Genomic DNA, 14,581 nt, shown 5'->3' with positions numbered 1-14,581 from the left:
GTAAAGGAAGGAACAAAAGCTAGAGGAAAATGTGGAGAGAGAGGATGGAGTACATGCTGGCAGGTAGTGGGGAAAACTATTGAGGAGGAAGGTGGGCGAGAAGGGGATGAGGCAAGAAGCTGGGAGGAGATATGTGGAAGAGGTAAAAGGCTGAAGGAGGGGGAACCTAATAGGACAATGGCCCATGGAAGAAAGTGAAACAGAAGGGTAACCAGAGGAAGGTAATGGGCAGGTGAGGAGAAGAGGAGTAAGTGGGTAACCAGAATGAGAAATGGGACAAGAGAGAATGGGGGAGGAAGAGAAAATACCAGAATTTAGAGGAATCAACATTCATGCCTTCGGTTTGGAGACTACCCAAAAAGAAGATGAGATCCCCAAAGTTCAAAAGAGATATGTTAGGCAAGCTTAAACACAAACACACACACACACACACACACACACACGAGTGGTGGGTGCCAGAATGTGCTGGCACAAATTTTAATTGAGGTCACACAGTAACATAATTGTTAGTGTAAAGCTATTATAGCACCAGCTGCATGATCAGGGTTCAATTCCCGCTGCTGCCTGCAAGGAGTTTGTACGTTCTCTCCAGGACTGCCAAAGACATAGATTAGATGACGATGATGACAACAATGTTGACTCAGGCCTGACAGGCCAGCGTTGGGCATTTTCATGCCTTACACGGCGTGGAACGAAAGACTGTGTGGCGCGCCACTCCTCACACAGACATTTCGCAGTATTTTTCTTTATTTCATGAGGTTAAGTTGTGAGCTCAATACTCAACCCAGCACAGAGGGAAAGCGTACTCGGGAACAGCCCAACTGGATTCGAACCCAGGAACCTCCATGCTGGAGTCCGGTGCTGATGTCACTGCGCCACCAGCCAGCCATAGATTAGGGTTAGGTAAGTATTATAGGCATGGTATGGTAAGTATTGGAAGTGTGGCGAGACTTGCAGACTGACCAGCCCAATTCCCCCCGATTTGATGTAAACAATGTATTTCACTACGTACAACACACCGGAGGAACTCAGCAGGTCGGGCAGAATCCGTGGAAATGAACAGTCAACCTTTCAGGTGGAGACTCTTCATCAGGACTGAAGAGGGAGGGGACAGGGGCCCTGTAAAGAAGGTGGGAAGGCGAAGGCTGGTGGAGCCAGGTGAAAAACCAGGGATCAAGGGGTGGGGGAGGGGAAGCAGGGAGGGGATAGGCAGGAATAGTGGAAGAGGAATGTAAGGGGAAAGCACTATAGGTAGTAGAAGGAGGTGGAATCATGAGGGAAGTGTTAAGCAGCTGGAGGAGGAGGCAAAGTGAAAGTGGGATGGGAGAAGGGAGGGGGAGGGAATTACCGTAAGTTGGAGAATTCAAAGTTCATGTCAAGGGGCTGGAGACTACCCAGATGTATTTCACTATATGCATTAATGTTCATATGACAAATAAAGGTATTACTTAGAATTGAATGAGACCTTTAAGAGGCTCTTAGATAGGCACGTGAATATGTAAAGAATGGAAGGGTATGGAGCTTGTATAGCAGAAGTAATCAGTTTAGTGAGGTGTTTAATTATTAGTTTAATTAGTTCAGTGCAACATTGTGGGTTGAACTGCCTGTTCTTGCGCTACACATTTCCATGTTCAATGCAGCCTTTCTGGTACTGGTGGGTGTCTTTTAGTTGTTCAAGCACCAGGAAAACCTTCTGAAAAACTGCTTAGCTTTCTAGATCCCTCACTGCTCATCGAAACCCAACTCTTTTCCCGCATTTTTGCTCATTACAAATGTGAAAGTTTGTTTTTCCTTCTGAAACAGCAGTTCAAGCGATTCATGGGAATGTCGATTATTTTACTTTTAGGGCAAAGGATTGTAAGGCGGTGGGAAACTTTTCCCCACACCAGAGCTATCAAAATACAGGTAAGAGATCAAAAGGGGATCCGATTAAGATTTTTTTTACTCAGTGGGTGGATGAAGCAGGTACACTCATAACATTTAAGCAGCATCTAGATAAGCGTTCAATGTGCCAATGCATAAAAGTCTGTGGGCCAAGCACCGGTAATTTGGATTACTGAGTTAAGTACTCGATGGCAAGCATGGACCTTTGGCTGAATGGCCTGTTTCTCACTAGATATTGAGCTCACCAACTCCTGGTTGATTGTCCAGGAGCAAAGGGCAATGATGTGACACAGGATTAGTGAATGGTACTAAAAGTCCAAACCGAAAAGGAATGAAAGCCTGTATGAAAATAAATTCTTCATTATAAAGGGTGAAGCCATCAAAATACTATAAATTTAAAAAGGAACTGGCCTGAGGGATGAAAATGCTCAAATCTTGAATTGTTTATAAACAAGCTAAATTACAGAAGTCCTTTGGGAAATTAAGCCCCCCAAATAACCACACCCCATAACAGATTTCTATAAGCATATTCTCTCCTTCAGCTCATTACAGTCAATATACTTCGAGTGCTATCAAGGTTGAAATGTAGGAAATGCGGCAGGCATCCAATAATGACCAATCTGTTCTGGTGACAACGGCTGAGGGAAAATATTGGAGGGAACCTTAGGAAGAACTAGTTCATCTTTGCAAAACTGGCCACAAGATCTCTTGCAGCCACCCAAAAGAGAAGGTGGGACACTGCTTTTACATCTCAACTAAAAGGCAGCACCCACTTGGATTCTAGTTCAAAGTTTCAGAATGTGACTTTCACAACCTTATGACTCAGAACTGAAAGTGCTATCAACTGATCCAATCTGACACCTATGTATGTACAGTGTAAGTGTAGTATTACAGATCTAATTCTATGCTTCAGCAATTTCACACAACAGCAACATTCAGAGACACTTTTCAAAGTTATACAATGTGAAACATTGATTTGTGAACTCAATACCAAAATTAATGCTAAAGTTTCCAACTTACTGTCCAAGATGTTATTGTAACAGAATAAAATCTACTTCAGAGAGTGCACTCCATAATGAGCTAATACCTTACCAATGTCGTTCAGCAAATACTGAAGCTGTGATCCAGTTTCAGACTGTTGGAAACAGATGATTTTTTTTCAAACACTCAGTCAAGCTGCGGATTGTTCTAAATCAACAACTCCCCTGAATACAGTTTATCTCACACGCCACTGAAGCACATTCAGTCCAACTTGAGTCTGTATCGTCCAGCCTTGAAGAGCAAGTTTGTTACAGAGGTTGTGTAATGTGAAACGTATTTACTGATTCAAATGGCAGTCCCTCCAACAACTTGCTGTAAAAGGTACAAAGGTGCCTCTGTATATTCATGGAATCATTAACCAGCTTCTGAAGAAGGCACCCCAAGAAAGTGCGACATTATAAGATACAAATTGCATCAATAACTATCTTGAAGGTAAACTTGAGAACAAATTGTTCAGCTCTTTAATTCTCAATAGTTCAATTTCCTTTTCCATCTGTAAATATTTTCTCTGTTCAATAAAAATCAGGACAAAGCATCTCACAGGAATGGACATGAGCAAATGAGGCTAATTGCTTTAGTACATCATGTTTTGAAGAGCACAGGAACAACCTTTGAGATTTCAAACGCCGTAACGATAGGTGGGTCTGTCCAATAAAAGAACAGCTTCCAGTTATTTAACACTGTTAACAAGGCTATCAATGTGCTTCACTGGAATTTTTAAAATCATAAAATTGGACACATGAAGATATGCATTCAGAGAGCTAAAAACTTGGTCAAAATGTCAGGGTTCATGGAATGTCTCAGAGGAATTGCAGACAGTGGAAGGCTCAGCTGGCAATGTCAAAAGGATTAAACAGAGCAGTGGGCAATGGAAAGAAACACTTCAAAAGCAGGAAACATCTCAAAAAAGATACTTGGGCACAACCAGCTCTCGAACTTAAGCTGGTTACTGCAAACTTGCTGTTCAACTCCACTGCTAACATTGCTTAAGGTGGGCAGTGTGAGTACTGTACATGTACTTGCACCACATAACTGGCTGAATGCGTGCTGGTGATTTAGAACTCCAAATGGAAAGATGAACTGTGACATAGGTTCAGAGAAAGAGTGTTGAAGGTCAACGGTGGTCTGCAAATGGGATGAAGAATTAAAGAGACAGGTGATTGGAAGCTCAGTATTATGGCTGTAGGCTGGCTGGTCTGTAAAGTGGTCACCCAGTTTGTTTGGTTCCCTCCCTCCCAACTTAGGAGACTACATCTTAAATTACAAATGAGTACATCAGTGGAAAGAATGTGCAAGTTTGTGTTCACCTGGAAGGACTCTGTGGGGCACTGGACAATAGGAAAAATAACCTGATAATAGGGCAGTGCTCCCGCTCTTGTGTTTACTCAGGAAAATGATGTGGGAAAGGCTTTTGGGTAATGGGAAAGGGAGTACCCCTCTGAAATGCTTTAAGGATGCAGTCAAGGGTGCAATGCATGAAAAAGGGCAGCAAAAGTCAGTCTGAGCCTGGCATTGCTGATCTGTAAATAACCTGAAAGCATTATGACTTGGACATCTCACACAGTGCACTACTTTCAATCTGAAGAACTATTTTTTACCTAGAAGGTACAATATGATTTCTCTTACTTGAAGGTAGGCCTTTACTGAACCAGTTGGCTGTTGGAAGTCCCAGACTGCACAGTGGCACCACCAAGAACACAAGATCACATGAAACAGGAACAGTACGTAGCTATACTACACCTTAAATTTGTTCCATCAATCAATGAGTTCATAGTTGATAACCCTCAACTCCGTAACAAAGCAAAAATTTGTCCATCTTGACTAAATATGGTCAATAATTCAGCCTCCACAGCACTCAGTGGTAGAGGACTCTAAAGAAGCACAACTTCTCTGAAAGAAATTCCTTCTCATTTCTAACTTAAATAGTCTTTTATTATTCAGAAATTACCCTTACAGTTGTAGATCCCACCAAGAAATGAACCATCTTCTCAATATCTACTCCGTAAAGATCAATCAGAATATCACAGCTTTTAATAAGATCACATCTCTTCCTTTGCACCTCCAATAAATCTACTTCCAACCTGCTCAATCTCTTCTAATTACTCAACTCATTCAATAAATCTAATGCAGTTTCTTTGAAATGACCATAATGGAAGCATATTCCTGTTTAAAGAGCAAAATTGTATAATCAACCTCAGGTGCAGTCTCCCTGAAAGTTGAGGCAAGACTGCCCTAATCGCTTATTGCATTTGCAAACTAGTCCTGGTCTCTCCACTTCTTGTGTCTCTATCTGACTCTGGTCCTATAATCTTCCAAGATCCAGTCTTCTCCATTTTTAGGATCTTAAAATTACCAAATTTCATTACTTCATCTTTGTCATCCATTCCTTCAGCAGAAGTCAACTTCCAGAATACACACCTCCTTCAAAACTTTCCATAAAACTCAAATCTTGGATTCAGTTTCATTACCTTAACACATACTTATTTTGTAGCTCTGTCTAATTTTGTTTCCCCCTTTTGAATAATGGTTCACTGCCTTAAAATAGTGAGAACTGGGCTGATGGGACAGAGATACGAAGAAAAAAAATATTTACTCAGAAGGTAAATCTATGGAATTTTCTACCCTCAAGAAGAGACATTTAGTCCAGGAGCTTGGACATTATTGTCCAGTTGTACAAGTTGTTGATGAGGCAGTGCCAGGAATATTGTGTACAGTTTTGGCGACCCTGTTATTGGAAAAAGGTTATTAAGCAGGAAATAATGCAAAAAATTATGAAATATGCTGCTAGGACTTGAGGGAGAAGTTGGGCAGGATAGGAATCTATATTATGGGAGCATAGGAGACTGACGGGATGGGGGTGGGGTGTGACTTTATGGAGGTGTCTAAAATCATGAGCAGCCTAGATAGGGTGAATGCATTCTTTTTTCCATGGTTCCAGAATAAATAATTAAAGGGCACAGGTCTATGGTGAGAAGGTAGTGATGTAATAGGAACCAATGGAGGATCTACTTCTGCACAGAGAGTGGTCACTATATAGTGAGAACTGCTGGAGGAAGTGGTTGAGGCAGGTACATTAACAACAGTTAAAAACATTTGAACTTGTACATGAATAGGAAGATTTAGAGGGATGTGGGCCCAGCAGACAAATGGGACTAGCTTAGACTGGTATCTTGGTTGGCATGGAATAGTTGGGATGAAGGGCTTGATTCTGTGCAGTATAATTTAATAGAGATATGAAGACTCAATCACCAAAGAAAAGGAAAGAAGATATAATTGATATTAAGTGCCAGAAAGTGGGTGAAGAGTCTTGGACCAAAACATTGATTCTGTATGCCTTTTCGTAGATGCTATCTGACCTGCTGAGTTCATCCAGCACATTGTGTGTGTTATTTTGGATTTCCAACATCTGCAGAATCTCTTCTCACGATCCAATTATATTGGGCCTTGGTGTAACTTCATTCACAGAACCATGTTGTTTGATGTCCATATCTAATGTTACACTTATATCAATAGAATCAATGCTCCCTGGAGTCTTTCTGAGCTTAGAAGCTTGTTATATAAAGATTAAGTAGGATTAACTTTCTGGCGTTTTGAAGATTGAAGATTCAATTGAAATATATTCATTGGTTATGAGAGGGATTTGCGTGGCTTAGGCTCATCAGGCTTGGACAGGAACAGACTTGGACAAGCACAGGCAGAGATCTAAGTTAGTAAGCAAGAAAGTTTCTCTTTTTTTTCCTGTCAGTACATATCTAGTATGCTGAGAATAGATCTGGTGGCAGTGGAATGATCCTTGTGAGAGATATGGGAAATTTGGGAGATCTCCTATCTCCCAAACAACTACATTTACACAAAATGAATCGAGCTGCAGCTCCTTAGAAACTGTGTTATATGCGGCCCATAGGGGAGAATGAGGAGGTAACTGATAAGAGCTACAGGGAAGTAGTCACCCCTAAATTGCAGGAGGCTGGTGCCTGAGTGACTGTCGGGAGAAAGAAAGGGAACAGGCAGCCAGTGCAGAGTATTCCTGTGACCACTCCCCTCAATAATAAGTATACATCTTCGGTTACAGTTGGAAGGGACGACCTACCGGGGGTAGCCGTAACAACCAGGTCTCTGTGTCTGTGCCTCAGAAGAGAAGCGGGAAAAGGGAAGGGCAGTAGAGATAGGGGATTCCATAATTAGAGGAGCAAAAAGCAGATTCTGTGGACATGAAATTGATACCCAGATGGTATTTTGCCTCTCAGGTGCCAGCGTCAGGGACATCTCAGATCAGTTCCACAGCATTTTAAAGGGAGAGGATGAACAGGCAGAGGTCATGGGACATATTGGTCCTAACACTTTAGATAGGAAAAGGGAGAATGTCCTGAAGAGAGAATATAGGGAGTTAGGCAGAAAGCTGAAAAGCAGGACCTCTAGGGTAGTAATTGCTGGATTGCTGCTTGTGGCATGTGGCAGTGAAGGTAGGAATGCCAGAATAAATTGGCAGATGAATGTGTGGCTGAAGAATTGGTGCAGGGGACAGGGTTTCAGATTTCTGGATCACTGGGATCTCTTCTGGGGAAGGTATGACCTGTTACACCAGATCCTGCACCAATACCCTTGCAGGTAGGTTTGCTAGAGCATTTGGGGAGGGGTTAAACTAATTTTGGCAGGGAAATGGAAACTGAAGTGATAGGGCTGAGGATGGGGCAGTTGGCATACAAATAGATGCAGTGAGACTGAGGAAAGACAGACAGATAGATGACAGGGCAAAATTGCAGTCAGTAAGATGAGTTAAAGTGTAACAGGGCCAAAATCAAAAAGGGCGATGAATACAGAACTGAAGGTGTTATATTTGAATGCACGCAGTATATGGAATAAAGTAGATGATCATCTTGTAGTGCAGTTAGAGGTTAGCAGGTATGATGTTGGGGGTATCTCTGAGTTGTGGCTGAAAGAAGATCATAGTTGGGTACTTAACATCCAAGGATACACAATATATTGAAAGGACAGGTTGACAATAGGACAAAATTGCAGTCAATGGGATGATGTGCAATGCAAAAGGGGGACAAAATCGAAAAGAGTGACGAATACAGGACTGAAGGTATTATATTTGAATGCACGCAGTATATGGAATAAAGTAGATAAACTTGTAGCAAGTTAAGAGACTGGCATTTAAGACATTGTGGGCATCATGGATGGAAGAATATAGCTGGGAACTTAACATGCAAGGATACACATTGCATGGGAAGGCCAGGCAGGTAGTCTGAGGCTGTGCTGGTAAAAAAAAATGAAATCAAATCCTTAGAAAATAGTGATGTAGGATCGGAAGAAGTAGGATCCTTGTGGATAGAGTTAAGAAACTGCAAGGGTAAAAAGAACCTGATGAGAATTATAGCCTCTGAACAGTAGCCAGGATATGGGCTATAATTTACAACGGGAGATAGAAAAGGCATGTTGAAAGTGCAATGTTGTGATAATCATAGGGATTTCAAAATGCAGGTAGATTGGAAAAATCAGATTGGTGCTGGACGCCAAGAGAGGGTATTTGTAGAATGCCTATAAGATGGCTTTTTAGAACAACTTGCAGTTGAGCCCACTAGGGGAATGGCAGTTCTGGATTGGGTATTGTGTAATGAACCAGATTTGATTAGGAAGCTTAAGGTAATTGAATCCTTAGGTAATTTAATTCACCCTACATTTAGAGGAGAAGCTAAAATCAGACATATCAGTATTACAGTGGAGAAATGTGAATTACAGGCACGAGAGAGGAGTTGACCAAAGTTGATCAGAAGGGGGCACCAGCAGGGATGATGGCAAAACAGCAATGGCTATTGTTTCTATGGGAAATTTGAAAACCTCTGGAAAATTGCATCTCAAAGATGAAGTAGTATACCAAAGGAAGGATGAGACAACTGCAAAGGAATTCAAAACAGCACAAAAGCAAAAGAGAGGGCATATAATATTGTAAAAATTAGTGGGAAGCTTTTTAAAACCAACAGAAGTCTACTTTAAAAAAAAAGCCACAAACAGAGGAAAGATTAAATATGAAGGAAAGCTAGCCAATAATATAAAAGAGATGTAAAAAGTTTTTCAGATATACAAGGAGTAAAAGAGACGAGGCTGGACACAGATTGCTGGAATATTACACTGCAGAGGTAATAATGGGGGACAAAGAAATAGCAGAGAAAATTAAGTATTTTGTGTCAGTCTTTAACTTGGAAGACATTAGCAGAATGCCAGAAATGTGAGAGTGTCGGGGGACAGAAGTGAGTGGCAGAATGGGTCCTGCAGACCAGAAAAGGGCATCAAAGGTTACGGGGAGAAGGCAGAAGAGTAGGTTTCAGAGCGCTTTAAATCAGCCATGAAGGAATCGCAGAGCAGATTCGACGGGCCAAATGGCAAGTCTAGAATGATGGAGAATAACTTGAGGATTAGATGCCATTTTTAGGTTGGGGCAAGGAAAAATTTCTACAACCTGCAGGTTGTCAGTGTTCAGAAGCCTCAATGCCAGATTGCTCACTCGATGCATATCTTCAAGACATAATCCAATTCTTCTGCATAAAATGAATTAAGGCAGCTGGAAATCAGGTGGGAAAACAAGATATAAGAATCAATAATAATATAACTTAACAGTAGGGCAGTATTGAGGAGTCATATGGTTTAATCTTGTCATTATTTGATATATTCTTACCATGGGAGATTGTGACCTGGTGAGAACAGATAACATTGTTATGGATGAAAGGAAGTATATGTTGGAGTTCCCTCAATTTTTTTATTCCACCTAATGTTTTAACTTGATAACTACACTGATAACAACCATACAGTGCTCAATCCATTCCTTACCGGACCCCAATATTCTACAGCTAGAAGTTCTGACTGAACTGAGCTTGAAAATTTTATTTTCTTTAACTTTAATTCAGATACAATTTTGCTTACAGTATCTGATCCCTGCCTCAAAAGAAGCAGGTGACCTTTGAAATCATAAAATGCAATTTGAAGGTTTTAGTGGAATACAAAAGTTAAAGTTAAGAACATCTTAAGATAGAGAATAAACATGAGAAATTCTGCAGATGCTGGAAATCCAAAGCAACACACACCCAAAATGCTGGAGGAACTCAGCAGACCAGGCAATAACTATGGAAATAAAAGAGTCAATGTTTTAGGGCAAGACCCTTTCCTTTGAAGGAGTGCCTCAGCCTGCAACGTCAACTGTTCATTTAGTTCCATAGATGCTGCCTGACCTGCAGAGTTCCTCCAGCATTTTGTGTGTGTTGCTTTGAAACAGAGAATATTTTAGGTTGAGTCAGTAATAATGACTATCAATCAGAATTCAGATAAGAACATAACATAGAAGCAGGACTATGCCTTTCAGTCTGTTACCTAAGTTTCCAAGTTTTATTTTCCTGTGCCAATCCCATTTCCTTAGATAAAAACTCCATCAATCAAGCTTGCTGACAACATGCCATAAGGTAGGCCATGAGATTTATTTGCATTGAATTTACACGTCAATATCCTCTACACATATTAATGAAATTAACCTCCTCCTATTGGGAAAGGTTGCTGTAGTGTCCATTTCCTCCATGTATAAAGAGATGTTAAAAAAGATATCTCCTGTGAGTAATATACTATCTCATCCCTAACTCAAAATAAAAATAATGCAGTTTTATCAATAAGGCCCATGTTCTAAAGCAATACACACAAAATGCTGGAGGAACTCAGCAGGCCTGGCAGCATCACAACTTGGAGAACTACATTCTATTTATATTTGCGCTCAAAAGTCTTTGAGAAAGGAACACATCTTAAAATGTAGAGCAGAGAAAAAGCCTTTACAAAGGTTTTAGCTCCACAAGGACCTCCACTCAACCTCCATCTCACAGCATCACTCGAAATGTACTGTGTTTCTCCAGCTTCCCCTTAAATGCTTTTCTGCTATTCACCTCAGCCACTGTTCCATGGGAATGATTTCCACATTCTCACCAATGTCCAGGTAAACTCATCTCTAATGAATTCACGATTGGAATTATCAATGACTATGTTGTACAAATGCTTCAGTGGTCAGAAATGGAAACATTTTCCCCTAAGCCTGATCCATTGAACCCTGTCGTACAAAGGAAATTCCTCTACAAGATCTGGTTTTTAGAGAGAAAAAATTGCCGTCTTACATTGTTAAAAACATATCTGAAATAATATCTTAAGAACATCAAGTTTTAAAGGATATTTATTGAAAACTACATTAAGCAGCTTTACATAAAATTAATCTGCAAAATACTTCAAATTAAAAGTAATTTGATCAAGTGTGGGACAATTAATACCTTACTCTTCCCACAATACTTTCTAGACTAATTAATTCTCATCCCTGATAAACACAAAGGCTTCAGTCATATTTGAAAACATTCCAAATGACCCCAATCTTTTTTTTAATTATATAACTTGGCACACTGCAGCCTATTATTCATGGTTACAACATTTTGCTTGCATACAGCTTCTTTAACACCAAGAAATGTCTCAAGACACTACATTAGTAGCCAAAACAAAATACATCAGTATCTTGTCAAATCAAGTAGTTGCTGATGTGTAACAGTGCGCAGTGCAAACTATTGTCATTGAGTCATGTAAGCCACTTGGTGAAGACACTACACTTGCATAAAAAATTAAGAGGGATTGACAGAGTGACCTGGAGCTGGCAGTCCTGATGCAATAAATGGCACTGTTGCCTTGGAGTCAGAAGGTTGTGGGTTCAAATTCCCAAACCAGACTACTACTGGTACTATGTCAACTCAGGCCTAGGGGGCCAGCGTTGGGCATGATGATGGACTCTCCACTCCTCCCTCTCCCTCATCAGTGTGTTCAATTCATCTACATTAGCTGTGCCACTATCTTCTAGGAACGTGTTGACCATAGTCTTGGGAGGGCATACAGGGCTCATCCTTGTGGTGAACTACATATACCTGTCTGGACACGCCCCCCCCCCCCCCCCCGCTGACTGCTCCTGTGGCTCCTCCCACAGACCACGGTATAAAGGCGATTGAGGCCTGAGCCCTGCCCTCAGTCTCCAGGATGTAGCATGGTGGTCAATTACTGCTTGTTCTTTCTTCCAGTCAATAAAAGCCAATATCTCGCCTCACGTCTCGGAGAGTTATTGATGGTGCATCAATCCTCCCATGTGATGACTAGGCTGGCAGGTAGCTCAGGGTGGCGTAGACAGTACCCTGCTAGTTGCAGTCTTCTCGCCTCGATTTTAGTGGTGAGCATCGGTAGGTTGTCATAGAGCTTGACATTCGTCATGTGCTGTTGCCAACTCATGTCAAGAGCCATCCAGAGCATTCGTGTATAGCAACCATCTAGTAACTTGTTCATGGTCTTGGTCAGTGTCCACATCTCACATCCATGCGTGAGAATGGACTCTATGACTGCTATGAAGATCCTCTTTTTGAGCCCTCTGGTCAGGTTTGACCTCCAGATTTCCTTCATGTCGTTCATAGCCCTCCACGCCAGCGCTTTCCGTATCTTTATGTCCTTCTCCAAACTCATCATTCTTGATCCGAGGTACTTAAGTCTAAGACTTTACTGGAGTCTAAGACTGGAGAGTAGCTTCGTCGCAGTTGAATGCCACGTACTCTGTCTTTTTAGCGTTTAGGTGAAGTCCAACTTTACTGCACTCAATTTCCACTTTTGTTCGTAGCTGCTGGGCTTCCTCCATCTGGCCAGAGATGGTTCCCAAACCGGAAACCAAATGGAAAAAGCCTACAAAAGGTAGTGGATCTAGCCCAATCCATCACAGGAACAAGCCCTCCTCTCCATTGAGCATGTCTACCAGGCACACTGCCACTAAAGTGCAGCACTCATCATCAAAGACCCAGCACCATCCAGGCCATGCTATCATTTTATTATGGGTCCCACACACCAGGTTCAGGAACAGTTATTACCCTTCAACTATCAGACTCCTGAATCAGTGTGGATAACTTCACTTGCATCAACATCAAACTGATTCCACAACCTATGGATCAATTTTAAAGACTCTACAACTTTATTTACTTTTTTTTTTACTGTATTTGCAGTTTGTCTTCTTTTGCACATTAGGTGTTTATCAGTCTTGGTGAGGGGGGAGATCCAAATTGATAGAAGACGGGGGGAGCGATAAAGCTAAGAGCTAGAAAATTGATTGGCAAAAGGGATACAGAGCTGGAGAAGGGAAAGGATCATGGACGGGAGGCCTAGGGAGAAAGAAAGGGGGAGGGGAGCACCAGAGGGAGATGGAGAGCAGGCAAGGAGTGATTGTGAGAGGAGCAGGGAGAGAAAAAAGAGAAAAAAATGGGGGGGGGGAGGGGATAAAAAAAATAAGGGATGGGTAAGAAAGGGAGGAAGGGTATTAACGGAAGTTAGAGAAATCAATGTTCATGCCATCAGGTTGGAGGCTACCCAGACGGAATATCAGGTGTTGTTCTTCCAACCTGAGTGTGGCTTCATCTTGACAGTAGAGGAGGCCATGGATAGACATATCAGATTGGGAATGGGACGTGGAGTTAAAATGTGTGGCCACTGGGAGATCCTGCTTTCTCTGGTGGACAGAGTGTAGCTGTTCAGCGAAACAGTCTCCCAGTCTGCGTTGGGTCTCACCAATATATAGAAGGCTGCACCGGCACAGTATACCACACCAGCCGACACACAGGTGAAGTGTCACCTCACCTGGAAGGACTGTCTGGGGCCCTGAATGGTGGTGAGGGAGGAAGTGTAAGAGCTGGTGTAGCACTTGTTCCGCTTACAAGGATAAGTGCCGGGAGGGAGATTGGTGGGAATGGATGGGGGGGGGGGGGGGGGGAAATGAATGGACAAGGGAGTCGCATAGGGAGTGATCTCTGCGGAAAGCAGAAGGGGGGGGGAGGGAAAGATGTTCTTGGTGGTAGGATCCTGTTGGAGGTGGCAGAAGTTACAGCGAATTATATGTTGGACATATAATCCTCACAAGATTAGTTCACCTTGACCATTAATTGAAGAAATACAAGAGACCTGCAGTTGAAACAGACCTGCAGGGAGGGGTAAGCAAAAGAAAAAAGCTGAGATTGGTTCAGATTGGAACCATGGTTGTATAGACATTGTGGGCGAAAAGCCTGTTACCGTGCTGTTCTAGTCTTTATTTTAAATTCCATTTTAAAAGTGATGATACTTGTAATCAATATGTTCTATCGATACACTGGTCTAAGAGGAGGCTGTGCTCCTTTCAAAGCAGCTGTGTGTGCATACCATGCACTGAGCATAGTTAAAATACCGATTGTGAAGATTAAACTCAGTACCTTGAAAATACCAGTCTCGCTGGAATCAGATCAGAACCACACACCAGTTCACTGGATGTGGGTATCTTTGGCAAAACCAGCACTAATTGCCCCTTCAGCAAATCAGCTCGCTGGTATAGGTCTGCTTTGATATAAAATGGCCTAACCCTTGTGCAGCAGGAATAAATGAGCCCTGAGCTCCTTTGATTTATTTTCTTGACAAAAATAAATGCGCATGCCTGCTTTACTTACCCAACCCCCAGTCCTTCCACTCTCCCCCTTTCACACACACACACACACACACACACACACTCAATCTACCTCTCTCTACCTTTTGTCTCCTGTTACTGCCTGACCAGTCTGGGTGGTTCCTAATTGCACACACTTAACCTAAACCAGAT

The 14,581-nt window shown here is 42.0% G+C and overlaps 1 protein-coding gene across 10 annotated transcripts in view; it reads right to left on the bottom strand.

The window, feature by feature from the left end:
* Positions 1 to 14,581, bottom strand: part of pip5k1ba (phosphatidylinositol-4-phosphate 5-kinase, type I, beta a) — a 171,506-nt gene that overhangs the window by 79,668 nt on the left and 77,257 nt on the right. For 2 of the 10 annotated variants that reach the window (XR_009513132.1, XM_059974730.1), the window contains exon 2: positions 9,386 to 9,487. The exons of 7 other annotated variants lie outside the window; for them this stretch is intronic. The gene's annotated coding sequence lies outside the window, so the exon portion shown is untranslated. Of the gene's footprint in view, positions 1 to 2,976; positions 3,192 to 9,385; positions 9,488 to 14,581 lie in introns of those variants that run through there. One more of the 10 variants, XM_059974728.1, reaches the window with a different exon arrangement.

This window comes from Hypanus sabinus, chromosome 7 (genome assembly GCF_030144855.1).
Source record: "Hypanus sabinus isolate sHypSab1 chromosome 7, sHypSab1.hap1, whole genome shotgun sequence".
Lineage (NCBI taxonomy): Eukaryota > Metazoa > Chordata > Chondrichthyes > Myliobatiformes > Dasyatidae > Hypanus > Hypanus sabinus.
Note: the sequence above shows the minus strand (reverse complement) of the source record. Positions and strands in the feature narration are given on the sequence as shown.